This window comes from Diadema antillarum, unplaced genomic scaffold, assembly GCF_040938485.1.
Source record: "Diadema antillarum isolate AM-2024a unplaced genomic scaffold, OU_Dant_1.0 seq00000388_RagTag, whole genome shotgun sequence".
NCBI lineage: Eukaryota > Metazoa > Echinodermata > Echinoidea > Diadematoida > Diadematidae > Diadema > Diadema antillarum.
In genome coordinates, this window is record NW_027271385.1 from 184,303 (window position 1) to 201,045 (window position 16,743).

The 16,743-nt window shown below is 37.9% G+C and overlaps 1 protein-coding gene across 1 annotated transcript in view; it reads right to left on the minus strand.

Annotated features, from left to right (window-relative positions):
* LOC139731932 (inverted formin-2-like) overlaps positions 1-13,976 on the minus strand; it is a 111,169-nt gene extending 97,193 nt beyond the window's left edge. Inside the window, exon 1 of the mRNA XM_071642807.1 lies at positions 13,830-13,976. The gene's annotated coding sequence lies outside the window, so the exon portion shown is untranslated. The remainder of the gene's footprint in view (positions 1-13,829) is intronic.
* Between the last annotated feature and the right edge of the window lie 2,767 nt (positions 13,977-16,743).

Consider the following 16,743-nt stretch of genomic DNA (forward strand, 5'->3'; position numbering starts at 1 on the left):
TCCTCAAATTCTTAATGGGTATAATCTAGCCATATTAATCATTGATTGTCATTTGAATTAATTCCGTGCTCTGTACCCACTAAACAACGTATTAGAGTCATATTTTCAGCGATTAGTCAATTAAGAGGAATTTGGAGCAGACACTTAGGCAGTTTTAGTATCGTGATTGAATTGATCTACCATGGCGGCACAAACATATTCGTTTGAATTATACTCATTCCTCTGTCATCAATATTATAGAATTGATTCATGATTTATGTCAATTATATCGTTGTTATTATTGCTTCAACGTTGAAACTACTTAAATTCATGCTTTGGTAAATTACTCGTAATCATAAATATAAGTATAATATCGAAAAAAAAAGGCATTGATGAACCACATTAAGGTAAGCATCGCAGTTAGTACACTTCAACTTTAACCCAGACACATTCACATGTATACATGCATAAGTGTCCACATAATCCTTTTAAGATTGATGACTCTTCTGTCACGATTATGCCATATCAATATCACTGTACTCTGTATCATTATGCAATGAATAGAGTCATAATAATCGTATGCTACTAGTCATAAAGATAATGATAATGAAAAATCTAAAGCAAAATTATGGAAATTAAAATCACGATTTTTTTTCCTTCTCAGCACTTCGAAATTAGATGGAATTTGGCACCTTTGTTTGCTCACTCTCTCACTCAAAGGTTTTCACTCATTCTACTCCAGTATTTGCTTACTTCGGAAATGCGCACGTTTGTTCAATCATTATAATGACTTCCTTGGTTCGGTCTACAGTGCATTAGTCAAAGTTTACAAGTTAATAGATATGATTTTATCTATGAAACGAGGGATCAAAGATATTTCCGAACAGCAAATCACACTCATCGTCTGCAATCAGGTATAAAGGCGCAGCACATAAGTCATCTGGAAGGTTTAACGTCGAACTTCTTCTCCTTGGTTTAGGAAAAAAAAGAACAAAAAACAAAGCAAACACCTGAAAATGACACCACAGAAAGGATATAATAGAGCGCTACATACATAGTGTCTTAGTATTTTCTTTTCCCCCGAACATGCCGAACGTGTGATGAGCAAGGCTCGGTCTGCCATTAGTTAGTCTGCGAATGTGATATAGATTCATATAGAGATCATCAAGAGGATCTCTAGGGGTGATGTCGCTATTGATGCAAGTAACGCCAAGGAGAAGTGAATCAGTTGCTAGGATACCATCCTGCTCCATGCGCCACTGCTTGTTCCCATCTGCTATCATACCATGTTTCTCATGACGCACAAGGGGCACATTACCAATCGCGAAACCCTGATAAGGCAATGTAAGGGGGAAAGGGGTACCCAACTCATCACTCCACAGATATTCTACAATAGATGGGTCAAAAGGGCAACAACAACATCAACAAACAAGTCACATTTTCTGAAATCTAGAATTGTTACTATGTAGATATACACACACATACATGATGGGTGTGTGGTATATTTTCTTTAGTTTCGCTTTGACACAGGGTACTTTTAGATTTCATATTGTATCCTTTTTTCTATCATCATGCATTTTAAACTGTAGAGCAGTATGATTAGGGGAAACGTTTTTATCATGGCTTTGAGAGAAACTAGAAATTGCAATATATTGTCATTGATGCAGGGCAGATAAATAGATATAATGCATTCTTCGGCAATTACCGAAATAAACATAATAGGGAGCGAATACGTGGTACAATAAATATTCAGGCCATTCCTTTTTTTTTTCTTTACGACAGTGTTTCGGTTTTGATTTAAAAAAAAACAACTTGATATTGAAGTCAATACTTATAATTGTATACAAATAATGATATATTGATGACGTGAATTTGAAAACAAAGAAATGCACGCCAATCATAGATCTTGCATGTTTTTACCCAAACATATACATACACTGTAGTCACGCTCATGCCTAAATCCGTCAAACTGTCCTATTTGGGTCCAATAGCGCCAAAACAATCAACTAGAGTTGGTTAGAACATTGCGGCGACTGAGATTCGAGAAGTAAAATGTATTCTCCATGGAAAACTAATCATACAAAAACATGGCATAGGTTTCGCGCTGACACAGTTCAAATTACGTAGAGAAGACTTTGCTTATAAAGCCAAAATCATCATCTTACACAGATGCATTTTGTTTTCTCTGCATTTTCTTTTTTAGTATGTTTCTGCTGATAAAGACGAATGTGAACAAGGCGTAAGCTAGTTTAGTCGTGTCTCTCTGCTGTATTTCGCCGATTTGCGAAAAGCTGAAGAAGCAGTTTGGCTGGAACGATATCTTGGATCAAAGCTTCTTCAGTAAGAGGCCTATTAATTGTGATTGATCACTCCTTTTAGCAAGGTATTTGACATAATCATGAGATAGATCCGTATAACCAAAAGTATCTTCAAATGCGTCAACTGATTTGATTTGCAATTCATCTTGCTCTGAAATGCTGTAACCGTTATTTCATAGCAAAGTAGCGACCACGTTATGAACGTGGAATAGTGCGTAAACTATACAGAATTGCAAGAATTACATATTGTATTGTAATTTCGTGTCAAGGAGATTAAAAGACTTAGCTTTACGACTCGGAGGGACGCACGACACAGCCTACTGATGTCATTTGTCGGTACCTCTTCAATGGAAGTTGCTAATTAAGACCTACTATACGGCAGGAAAAAAAACCCCGGAGCATATTCTAAATGTGTTCAGAATCGTAAAGACTTCGTTTGTTAATCATCAAGGTTTCAGCTGTGTGTATCTAAATCTAGCTCAAAGTTATTACCGGATGACATCGGTGACAGCACACGACGTGCACCCCTATATATCCCTTTGTCTTTTTCTAGCAAACAAGGCTAAAAAGGGCAGAGAAATACTCATACGGTATACCGCTGAAGCAAGTCCTAGTTTAAAGGGACTGTACAGTACTGATTGAGGTAGGGATTCGTGTTTTGAACATTCCTAAGTGAGATAATGAAAAGCCTCTTATGAAATATGAAAGAGCATGTAATTTTAAGAAGGATTCAACGTTTATTTGATGAAAATTGGTTTTCAAATGGCTGAGATATCCCAAAAAGTGCTAATAATAAAAGGCGACATGCCCCAACTTTATTAGTATCTCTTTGTTTCACCTTGTTTTTGGATATCTCGGCCATTTCAAAACCAATTTTCATCGAATAAACTTTTGATACCCCTTAGAACCGCATGCTCTTTGACATCTCATAGAGTGGTTTCTGAATATCTCACGAAACGTTGAAAGCTAAATCTTCACCTCGACCAGAACTGTACACACCCTTTAAATAGAGTTCAAGATTGCCTTTATACAGCTCTAGTTCATGCGCATGGTTATGGGTAGTAACAAATAGGGGGAAACCCACCATTCCTTTCTGTATACATAATATTATCTGTGTGCCTCGAGAGTAATTAAAATATGTCATCTTTGTGCGCAAGGTTGCACGGTATATCTGGGCATAATGCCGAAGTCTCTGTGGTTATTGTATTCAAACCCTTTCATACAAGATTTCTTAAGTTGGTAAAGTACCTCACAGGTGGATTTATTTCGTTGTATTGACTATTAGTTACATCATTTACAACTGCATGCCTACCATTTATAGTGACATATAGATACATCAAAAATATCGTAGCCATTTATCATTTACCCTGAAAAAAAGAAGGGTGCATACTGGATCCATGTGGGACGCTAAGAAGAGATCAGAATGATGATGATGATAATAATGATAATGGTGATGATGACAGTAATGATAATAATAACGTATACAGCATCTTGTGATGCACCACCGATTACAGTAATCTACTCTGATGATATCCTGATTCAGAGATACATTATTATAGTGAGTTACATCCGTGTTAAAATGAAAATGAGTTGAAGAGATACAATTTGTATAACAAATGAATGTTCATCATCCAGATGTAACTAAAACAAAATATGAACATTATGACTGGAGATTCTTTTTAAATGCTTCTCTGGATTCCGCTAACCGGATTCTCAGAGGAAGAGCAATCAACACCAAGAGAGATGCGGCTGCAGAAACGAAAGAACCAATAGAACAACTGGCACCCACAGCGCCGTCAATTATTGAAAAAGAGTAACCTGCTCGTTTACCCCATCTCTTCCTTAAACATCCATCCCGAAAATAGAGGCATTAAAAGAATCTTACAGGGATCACCCAGGGGCTAACACGTGACCCGTTTCTGTCAAGGACGTGTATGGAGTCACGATCAAACTGATTAATAAATGATATCACGCGGGATATCAAAAAGGCAGCTCAGCCGTAAGCACACCACGGTGGTCATCACTTGCCGACGTCACTCACAAGATGTGCCCGTTTCCTATATCATCTGAGCCCGGCGTGTATGTATGTATGTACAGGTGTGCATATATCTTTCCTTATTATCAATATCTTATCTCTATTCTTTCGTCTTCCCGTGCTCCGAAAGCATTTCATTTAATGGATTTGGCGCAACATGAATTGCAACTTTTGTAATTTAAAAAAAAGAAAAAAATATATATACACGTATATAATCATGTATTGCATGTGTTGCATCTACAACAACAAAAATCGTCACCCCCCCCCCAAAAAAAAAAAAAAGAAATGAGCAATAATATGTGAGAGAGATGTATATATTAAATTTCTACACTTATTGTGTAACTTCTGTGTGAAAATGAGAATGATCTGTTTAGTCAGGCTTGAGTGAGCACACGTTAAAAAAAAAGAATGGTCGATTCAAAAGTCACGAGTCATTTTTTTTTTTTTTTTTTTTTGGGGGGGGGGGTGGGAGTTGTCTGTGAAACGAGATTTTGACAATTGTTTGTTTCTGGTGTATGTTTTAGTGCTGTTGTTGTTTTATTAGTCATTATTCGACTCCCTCAAACGTATTCTGACTTTTTCACGGTTTTGGGTTACGGTTGAGTGAGCAAAATCTTTAGGGGTTTCAACCCTGCTAAATTGCGAAATCCGTCTAGCTGATTGAAAGAACTGACATCAGATATTGATATACCAACATGAAACATGAGTGAAAAAAAAATGTGAGGTAGTCGTTGTGTCGTATTTGACTGAACACACTTTAAAGGTGAAGCAAGAAATATTAAAATGTTATAGTAAGTATTGCATAAATGCATAATATATGCTTTATTTACTAACACTTTGTCGATTTTAACACTGTCTTACTCGCTTTATAGATCCCCCCCCCAAAAAAAAAAGGATAGAAGCCGACTCTTGTGACATTTAAAAAAGTGACCATTTTGTATCAAATTCGATGTCAATGATTTGTCTTTAAATAGCCGTAACATTTGCTCTCTATTTTGCTTGTCCCTCTGCCTTTATATAACAGTACATTAAAATTTTACCTACATGTCCCGTTTTCTCTGCTCTTAATTCATTTAGCCTTTTTTTTTTCAACTTTGTCGTTTTATCACAGTGATAAGATCAAATCGGTTTATTTTAAAAAAAGATCCTTTATAGCAACTTTACCCAACAATACATGATACGACAAAAGCTGACTTCTCACTTTTCTGTCTATGCTCTCAAAATGGTCGTTTCATCACGCGCACCTCTCCTCATAACCTCCCTGTCATGTTCTCTTATTCAAGACCTATTTTTTCTAGGTCTCGTATCCGTGAAAAAAAAAATCACATTGGGTCACTGCACGTAAACGTGACTTGTAAGCTTCATATTTCGCAAACAAAGAAAAAAACAAACAAAAAAGTAGAACTACCTAAAAAAGATGGTCTTATTGAAAAAAATCTTCTTCCTTTTTTTTTTCATCTTCTGTCATATCGAAACGCCCCTGGTAATTTGTTGGTATTGAATTTTTTTTTCGTTTTGATCTACAGAAACTTTCACTAGCGGAAATTCGATGATAGATGCAGACGGATATCGGAGATTTTCGCTGCGAAATTCGACTCAGAGTGGAAACTAATTGAGCTGGTTTTCTCTCAAAGCTGGGGGTCAGAACACTCTATATGGGATTGCTTTCTGTTCAAGCATATTCACTTCGTAAGGGAATTATTTTGAAAACCTACGAGTTCCATGGCTTTGGTTAAAAAAAAGGTAACCCGGCTGTTCGTAACGATATTTACCAAACTTTACAGTGATAATAATCAGTGACGAATAATCATAAGCGCAGTAATTGTAAAAAAAAAAAAAAATAGGAAACATATCAATGAACCTGTATGACAAAGATCCAGCAGTGATGGGCATAGAATTGGTATGATTTAGTTCTGGCTAAATCGAAGAGGTACACACATACACACACACACACACACACACACACACACACACACACACACACACACACACACACAACTATCTGAAACCTACGACACATGATTCGGGTGAACCTCTATATAAGATAAGTGTTTTCCGAACACCTGCCCACTACTTTGTCAATGTCGAGGTTTGCCTAAACCCTTTAAGTCACCTAGGAATCATTAACCTGCGCTACATTATATATATATATATATATATATATATATATATATATATATGAACAGTTTAATAGCACCACTTTTAAATATTCTAGAGGTAGTCCATCAATAGATTGAATAAAACGAATTCTTTCCAGTGATACCTAACTTGTAACTTAGCAAAGGATGTTATGATTACAGATATCCCATATTTTCTCATTATTTCTTTGTTTTCTTTTAGCAGGAAAATGTCGTTAACTCGATATGTGATCAAATTCATACAATATATATATATATATATATATATATATATATATATATATATAATGTAGTCATATAATGAGAGAAAGAGAGAGGATATTATTATGTATATAGTCATATATAATATTATGAGAGAAAGAGAGAGAGAGAGAGAGAAGGAGATAGAGATAGGCGTTTGTGTGTGTGTGTGGGTGTGCCTGTGTTTATTGTTGTCGAAAACAGATGAGAGATACCAGTGAAGTCAAACCGAGTGAAGGAAACAACTTTACTGTTGTCAAGTCGCCTGGCAGACGTCTCCATCGTCTGAAAATGGACAGCTTTCCGGCGTAAAAGCATCCTTCGCCTCACGCAGCATGCGGCTCTCTTGTTTGTACAAAATTGTAATTAACACAGAGGGAAGACGCCAGCCAACACGCTGTTTGTCTCTGTGTGAAAACCAAGGAAAGCTCGTACAACCACCTGTCAAGATAATCCAAGGCCCGATCCATACGAGAAATCGATACAGAAGCATGTCTTCCACGTCAAAGTCGGAAATCTCCCACTTGAGTTTTATCATCAATAGCGTTGATGATATACCAGCACGTTGTTGTAGTTGTTTTTCTTTTCCAACATCATGAATGTGTACATTCAACCTCTTGTCGGCAAACTATAAGGATTGACAATTCGATGTATCTTCGTGAGAGAGTCCCACCCTCAAACCATTTTTTGCATCCGTTTTAGAAAACATAATCATCAAATCAGTTATATATATTTCAAATTTTATTACACACACACACACACACACACACACACACACACTCATGACTTTATATCACTGGATGTACGTATATGCATACCAACAGGATTGATAATACCGCAGTCGTGCGGTGGGTTTCTTTTTCTCTATTTAAGGTTATCTTTTCGAGAGAGATCCAGTTCAGGAAACACCATATTACCAATTCTAGCTCCCTGACTGGTGAGATTTGTGAATAACCATATGGCAATCATGGATCGATAACCATTCCTTGATCGATAAAATGTTGGGGGAAGAATATCATTTTCCCCCTCTCTCTCTAAAAAGAAAAAGAAGAAAAAAAAACTCAGTTTGTTTTTGTCGTTTCTGAGTACATTTTCACATTACATATACATTACGCTTTATTGATGTTCTGTTTGATGCAGTCTTGTACAAGCTGTTCAAGGTCTTTTCCTGAAACTGTATGTGTTATGCTATTTTGCATTAGTGAACTTGACGGACGGATTTGAACGAAAATTGTATATCATGTGGTATTTCCTGAATCGGATCTTTCTAAAAAAGATAACCTCAAAAAGAGGAATAGAAACCCACCGCACGACTGCGGTATTAATATCAATCCTGTTGATATGTTCACAGAACACTCCATTCTTGCTTGTATACCATTCTTCCGGCAGTTCCAATTTGGGTGTCTTTGTTTTTCTCCGCGATTTTCCCCTTTCCATTGCGGTATTCCTTTGTATGATTCCCGAATCCTAGTTTCTCGTTACTTCCAGTGCTTTCAGCATTCATTCCAGAAAACAAGGGTAATATAATGTTTCCTTGATCAGAGTTTCGCAACGCACTGTCCTTTCATATAGCACAGCCATGCTCGACTGGGGTTGTCCACGGTTGTCGATGCGATGCACTGTGGTGACATCACAGAGCAAGGATGGAAGTTGCGGCCCGGGTCTAACAGCTTGCGTCCTTGGTTTTTAGATGATTTTGCATCATGATGTCTCTTGTAGGTAACCTACGTGGAATCCGTGTTGCGACACCTTAGAAGAGATCTTCCACCTCCCTACTTTTGATAGTACGTGGCGGATTCTCATCTAGGACGGGGGGCGAAGGTGATGGTGGTGGTGGTGGATAGTAGTCAGCCATCAACGGACCATGCTGGCAAATTTTCTTTCCAAAGATAGCCCTCGATCAATACAGATAAATCTAATGTATAGTGCAACTAATGTTTTCCCTCATAAGTATCGCGTGGGAGCCGTTCCAAATACTACCAATTATTCAACATGTAATTATTATCAACAAGGACACCCTGCTGGCTATTCCACTAGTTTACAATATAGACCGAAAACGAAAAAGAACAAAGCAAAGATTCCTTTTTCCATCAATTACATAACTATCATTATCTTTAGCACAAAATCGAATATTTGAGGAGATAAAGCATAACTGATACTTACATAACAGCATAATAAGTATGGTAAGACTTCTCTATAAAGACTACAAACGGCAAACACATACAGCGACCTACAAGGACAGGCACTGTCTCTCTATAAGGCAGGTTTATTAACTTGTAAAACGCCCTGAGAGGAAACGAAATTCTGTTAGTTCTTACGGACAGGTTATCTTTACATACAGGTTGTGGCTAAAGCAGCTTCAACTTTATAATGTGTTTTTTACAAGACCCCTTTGAAATATTTTGAAAAGCAAAAAGAAGTAAAAGACTGGGGGGGGGGGGGGGAGGTGAGACATTCGGAGTCAGGCACATATTCCGACATGTTTGACACTAACAACACCGCAGCCATGATGGAAATTGATAATGTCACCTGAAACTACACAAGTCAAGGCCACGAGATCAATACTGAGATTAATTAACTTTGTCCAGGAATAAACATTTCCCCCATGACGTTTACAAAGATGACATCAAGGATCTATCATGTTTCACATAATGTCCTGAACGAAAGAGGAAGTTCAATTTATCCGCAAAATTCCGGAAACATCCTACTTTTGTGTTTGTCGTTGTTGTTGCTGCTGCTGTTGTGTTAAATCCTTGTGCATACACATAGTTAATGCGACACAAGTGAATTTCGACGGAGTTTGACATCAGTACAATATAATTATAACAGTTGGATTTTTTTTTTTCACAGCACGAAACAGCTGTGACTGGATATGCTTGGTACATATGTTGTCGATGTCATCTAACAAGATTATCTTCAAGATATTAACCGTTTGCGCACTGCAGTTTTAGGGCCGTCCTTCTCATTATTCGTTGTGTTTGATTCAACGATGAATGATCTGTGATTGGTTCAAAGCATCATACTGGCAGTAGATCCTCGCACAATCAAGCAGAAACACCCGAATTAAATGTGAGTAAATATTCCGGTCAATATCTTTATCTTTCTCTCTTTTTTTTCCCCCGGCCATGATTTTCCCTGTTGCAGTTATAGTATTCGCATAAAAACAACACATCGTTCGGTGTTATGGCATTGACTCCCTTTCGGTCTAGTGTCATCCGCCTACTCACAAGGATGTCGGAACCAGGAAAAAGAAGGAAACAACGCAGAACAAGGAGGAAAACCTCAGAATGTCACCCCTATCATGTACATCCCTCCTCCTCAAGCGACAGTGGTGGTGGTGATGGTGGTGATGGTGGTGATGGTGGTGATGGTGGTGATGGGGGTGTTCTGATTTGGATTATCAACATGTCGCCCTTAATTGCCTTGACGCATGATATGCAACGTCATTAACGTTGCTGCCCCCCCCCCAAAAAAAAACAACAACAAACAAACAAACAAACAAACAAACAAACAAACAGACAAACAAAAACACAAAACGTAAGGACACCTAATCCTTATAAGGCTGTCGAAGTCATCGATATCTTCTCATGATCTACTCTGTAAGATTATCAGCTTTTAAAAGCACGTTATTAGAATGATACTGTCAAAATGTATACTATAAGTATGCATGACATAATGCTATAGCTACAGACATCTACCTGCTTACAAATCAAATAATTTTCTGTTGTTTATCAGCTAAGCGTCATCAAACTATAACACAGTGATTTTAGTCACAATGTCACACTTTACAATAATTGTATATCGTCAACATCGTTATAATACATATACAAAATTGCCCAAATTTAAGACTCATATCTATCGCTCTGTGAAAGCTAATGTTATACCAAATCCTTGAAATTATTGATTTTGCCTTATATCCTTCACTGTTTTTAACCACGCAATGCGGTAAATTTGTCGATGTAATCGGCAAGGTACTCGAAAATTCAATACCTATATTTTCATCCACAAGTTAAGCCATCTTCAAAACTCAAAAAATCTTGCGCTCACAATATGAATTGAACAGACTTTGAAGTCACGAATGGGTAAAAAAAAAAAAAAAAAAATCAGCCTGATATGGCGAAATGCGGACATTCCTACCTCGAAAGGATCCGAAGTTCATCGTACAGTATTCTATTTAATTGTCTAATGTCCGACAGTTTATACCGTACCCTTTGCAGAATTTTGTGTATGTTTCATGTTTCCTAACTCTACTATAATATTATCGTTGTGAGGTACAGAAAACTTTCTATTCGTCGTGAGGTACAGAAAACTTTCTAGTCGCGTGCGCTGGACTACTTTCTGTCTCTCCTGCCATTGTTTGGCCTTGGTCGCTTCCGTTCTGTCTCTCAATATTGTACCATCTGTCTCGATCACCCCGCTCAAAACGCGATCTACCGCAGTAGATCGTCAACAGAGTTGGCACTTGTTGTCATGTCGGATTTCGTGGTTTTGTTCTTGCTCCAACGATACAGCAGGGAGGTGGGTTTCTTCCACCTCCCTGGATACAGGTAGGCCTACAAGGTATATATTTACAGACGAGATTGATATCAAGGATAGGAAAGGAAAATATGAAAGATGACGAATGTTATAGCTGTCCCTTGTAATCCCTGTGTCAGATGCTGTTGTTTGTGATGTTGATGTTGACAGCCTGCTGCTGACAAGTAAACAACAGCATTATATTTATAATGAATATTGTCACTACTTCTTATGGCAATTTATGCATACATACTTACACTATGGATTCCGAAAAAAAAATGTCATTTTCCTATTTTCAATATTCTAAACATCTAGATCAGCAAGAGCTGATTCATATTCTCTTACAATGATCAAGAGATCTTTTGATTGCCTTCGGATGCAATGGTTATAGAGGCACTTGCTTGATTCACTGTCACAATCTGACAATCTGAACAACGAGGCCGGCATGTTGCAAAATCTATTACACGTAAGATGAGTTTCTTGTTTTCAACCTGTCAATGTGATTGTTTGATTGTTGACAACCGCCCCCGCCGCCACCACCATTACTACCAACTCCCATATGACCCTTCAACATACTAGATCTGCCATCTACCTTGAAATGATGCCAACTAATAGAGGATTATAGCAACAATGATATCCTTGGCTTTAATCAAACAATATTTCCTAGAAATAAGCATGATGTCCTGATATATCGCAGTGTTAGTGAGATGTGTTTGCTGAATAGTTATGGCCTACTTATGAAGATTTCACGGAAATTATAGTCTTGCATGACTTTTGGGTTGGTCTATGACGTTCCTGGTCTGTTGTTGGTGATTTTTTTTTTATCGCTTTCTGAAAGTGGGTTTACTTTGTTATGATTCTGACCGTGATGGGTCAGCTCCAGCCGGCAGGTTTAACTTGCCAAAACAAATTAACGAATTCCTGGCGCCACTTGGCACGCCAATCGGATGTCGTAATTTGCTGGCCATAACTTCGCTAATGAGAGATAAAACAATGGACATAGATGAAATAGATTCTTTCTGCATCTTTTTTTTTTTTTTTTTTTGTTCAACTTAAGAAGCCATGTATTCATACCACAAAGAGAGAGAGAGAGAGAGAGACTCTGAGGGGGAGATGAAATTTATGACCAAAGCACGGCATGAAAAAAAAAAATGTCTGCCGAACGTATCGTGTAAAGCATGATTTAATCAAAAGTGATGAGATGATTATTTTTCGCTCACATATCTGAAGGTGTATGACACAAGAAGAGACTTATCAAAATGTTTACACTTTGGAATGTGACTGCCTGTGTTTTCTCATCGTGAATACTGAACATCTTCCCGGACAAGAGCAAAGTAAAATGATCTTGAAAGAGTGTTTTCGACTGTTGACTGCTCACAAGCTCTCAATCACACCTTCTACACATGCGAAGGCTACGGAGAGAGAGAGAGAGAGAGAGAGAGAGAGAGGGAGAGGGAGGGAGAGAGTGAGAGAAAGGTAATTTGACTATGTTTTGATAGCGGGGCAATCGGTAACGAATTCTATCTTTGAGTGTTTCCGCTGGCTAGATTACACAAAAGATCTATCTTCCCATTATCTGCACACAACCCTTCACTCGGCAAAACTTTCAAAAGCATAATCCACACAACTGTGGATAGTATATGTTTTCTCACCAAAAGTGAGACAGAAGCTGCAACGTTAAAGTTCAAAATTTTCATCATGTTTAAGAACACAGTCTGTGTTACTATCGTACCATGATTCAATTTTTATCAACAGTACCGAGTTGAGCAATATAAAGTGTTTACGTCTAGTATACGCTGCCAATTATATGATCGGCTTGTGAAACTGAAAGGAAGCGTCGTTGTTTACAGTGAATCGTATTCAATTGGTGTTCATTCGATTTTGAAAGTTTGCGTTATTTACTCTTCAGAATGTGTCTTGGCATGACTTCAGACAAGACGGAATCTCGTTGGTCACGCGCTATAGAAAGAATATCGAATGAGAATTGTAATTTATGCCTATACTTGACTTCTGCCTAACTCTTGATGGCAGCTCCTGCTTTATTATTCCGAGGAAGACGTACATGTGTAAATCAAAACATGTTTGCTTTCTGGTTGTTGTTTTTTCCTCATTTGTGACACAAACAGGTTGATTTATGAAAGACGTTTTTGTTCAGATCCTTTTAGACACACCTATTTTATTATTATGATAATTTAATGATCGGTGAACATGACAATTATAATGCTATATGAAGCAAAGTATTACAAACGTGATAGTAATGCCACAATCATCAAGCGGTAATTTCCATTCCCTGGATCTGCACTTGAGAACAATTGCCACGTGTTGTCGTCACATAATGACACCATGCTAAACGAATTTGCGGGAAACAAACGGCATTGCACATGACAGGTGCCATAAAACTTAAATGGACACAAAATGAAAGAAAAAAAAAACCAACTAAACGCACATGTATACGTCAATACAACAACTTGAAATCATGCTATATGGACTTTGTTAAATAGTATAATTTAATGAAATAACGCCACTAAAAATGTAGTCTTTGATAATCATGGAATAATGTGCCATGCATCCAACAAACAGTTAATCAAAGAACATATTATTTACCTTTTGCTGGTCGACCGTCGCCGTGCCTGCACGATATTATCCAATAAAGTGTTATCCAAAGTGTACGTGTACAAGAGTGTCCAGCTTGGAGCAAGAGAGATCGCAGCCACCACTCAGTGCTCGCGACATGAGAGGTATCCACACACTGAACCTGAACGGAGTTTCGCGCGCTATTTTTATATGCTACTGGAGACCGGAGGCATCACGACGCCGCGGCGCGCCGTCTCACAACTCATACCGCACCAATATGATTGTATGACCATCAAGAAGCGTGCGAACACAATGTGGTGAGCAGTGAGAGTTGGCTCCCATTTTTGTCTGTTCTTTTATATTCAGCAACGCAAAAAGCACAGCAGCGCAGATTCATTCCTCTCTATATCCATTCTCCCCCCCCCCTCCCCTCTCTATCTCTCTATTGTATTTAGATCTGGATTTGGATATGGATTTGTGTCATGACATCTTACATCTTGACATCTCTACCGTATAGGCCCTACCTCTTTCTGGAAAAGGACTCCGCCGAGGGCTCACTCCAGTTAATCTGTTAATGAACTCTATAAACTGGTTTAACATTCGCTTGAACCGTAGTGAAACCAAATATAAAGCACTTCTCGACATGTTTGTGACCTCACATACATGGCATTAATGAACTTTAGTTCCTTTGGTTTGCTTCCCATACGGGTACGTTGTCAGGTAGTAATCTGGTTTGGTTTCATCTCAGTTCGTAACTTATTTTCGAAGTGAACATAAAATCACGGTGAGTATCATCATAATCTGTACACTTTCGTGTCAGGCAATTATTGCGACACAAGGCGAGTATCAGTCTGTTTTCCGATAATATCAAAAAAGATGTTATAAATTTGTAATTTTGACTCACTAATTAGAGTTGATCTGCGGATTGAGCATTGGACTTTCACTATGAAGGTGTATGGTTCGCACCCTGCCAAGGCGTTTGTGTCACAGAGCCTGACCTTTGAATCTGACACACCGAGCCTTGACTATCTTGACGCTTTAACTGGTTACCAGTGAAAAGTTGACTTCTGGTTTGTTCGTGTGTGTGTGTGTGTGTGTGTGTGTGTGTGTGTGTGTGTGTGTGTGTGCGTGTGTGTGTGTTTTCCTGTTTGGATTTAGCAAACGTGCGCCAGAAAGAGTGACCCAGGCTGGAGTGCACCCCTGGGAATTTTCAAAGTTACCCAAAGTCTGGCTGAGTAGGAAACATGTTAAAGTTCGGACGTTATTACTTTCGTCTCCTGAGGCACAACGGTGCAGTTGTTATAGGCCCACAGACTCTCAATGGTGAAATCAATGGTTCGAATCCTTTGGCAGCAACGGTTATGTCCCTATACGCAAAGCAAATCGCTTTATCCTGATTGTTCGGTCCTTGAGAAGGAACTTGAATATATTCACGCATCCTAAAGTTGTTATTCACCATCCTATTTTTCATTCTTTTTCTTATTACTTGCAGGTTGATCCATTACTTTTCTTCAATACTGTCAAAGGAGCGTGTATTGCTTTAAAAAGTCAAAAGATTAGACTGAACTCCGAATAACAATAGAATTATTCACATCTTTTATATATATAGTTCATAGTTTGTTTCGCTTAACTGTCTGACTTTTCAAGAAGTAAAACTATAAAGTCGTCTATTATTGTTTTTATTCTTCATTAATAAAAGTTATATGATGATTATGTTGGTCATTACCTTTAACAGTTAAAAGTAAACGTCGTATTCATCTTTTAGCTGAATTTATTCATAAAAATGTTTTCGACGTGTTGATATTTCCAAGTTTATAGAATGGACACACATGATGAAATTCTAACGTCACAAAGCCCTTTATATCAAGATGTAACATTTTCCATTTCTCTTGCTGGTTATCATTACAGGATCGTATTTATTGTAACAAGGGTGTATGTACACTATCTCTTTTATAGAAATGACCTCGACGTGTTGAGTTTTTCAATTATGACAGGAAGATGATGAATATTTTACGTCACAAAGCACTACATACCCAGGATTAAAAATGTTCATTTTCTTCCGGTTGTCGCTTATCTTTAAACATGACTTTTTCCGTTCAATTAATCAGTAGAATACGTGGTTACTGCATGATAACTGAAAACTCGCTGACGTTCTACTGATAATTCTGTATTCACAGAATTATTGTAAAAATAATCGTGAAGCACACAGATATATCGCTCTTCCTCCCCCTCTCTTTCTCTCTCTCTCTGTTGTAATTAATGCTCAGCAAATGCTACCCACCATTCGCGTGGCTCCGGTGATGGTTGACATTTTTTTCTGCCTTGCTTTCTTTTCTTTTAATTGCTAAAGTTCCGACAAAATTTCATGACCACGCTGAGGACATAGTATACGCGCTATATAAATAAGCTCCATGGCCCGAGGACATTGTGTTGATACGTCCTTCCGGATTTCGTGCTGGGATCTCCTACGAGCAAAGTGTTATTGTATTCAATGTGATAAGGTTTGTGTTGTAGCTCCATGGTTAGACTGGTCAAACATGTGATTCAAGGACTGTAGATATCAAAACGGACCTTCCTTTTGAGAATATCTTCTTTCCGTATGGTTTACAGCCCTCGACCCATCAACGGCTCCCCTTCGCGATCATTCGAGATTTCGCGCAGGTGATTGACCGATGTTACACTTGAAACTACACATCGTAATTTATGTCTTATTAATTTTCTCTCGAGGTTACATTGCAATATCAAGTTTGGTATTATGTGTAATCGTAAACAATTCAAGAGAAACCTTCCGGGAAGTTGTTAAGCACCTTCCTATTTTATCAAGTAGATTGGCGCATGAACAAATTCTCCAGTAATTCCCAAAATTGGATGTCCCATAATCGAAGAGTAAAAGTAGTATAGAAGCAATGATTGTGGTAGTAGTAGTAGTAGTAGTAGTAGTAGT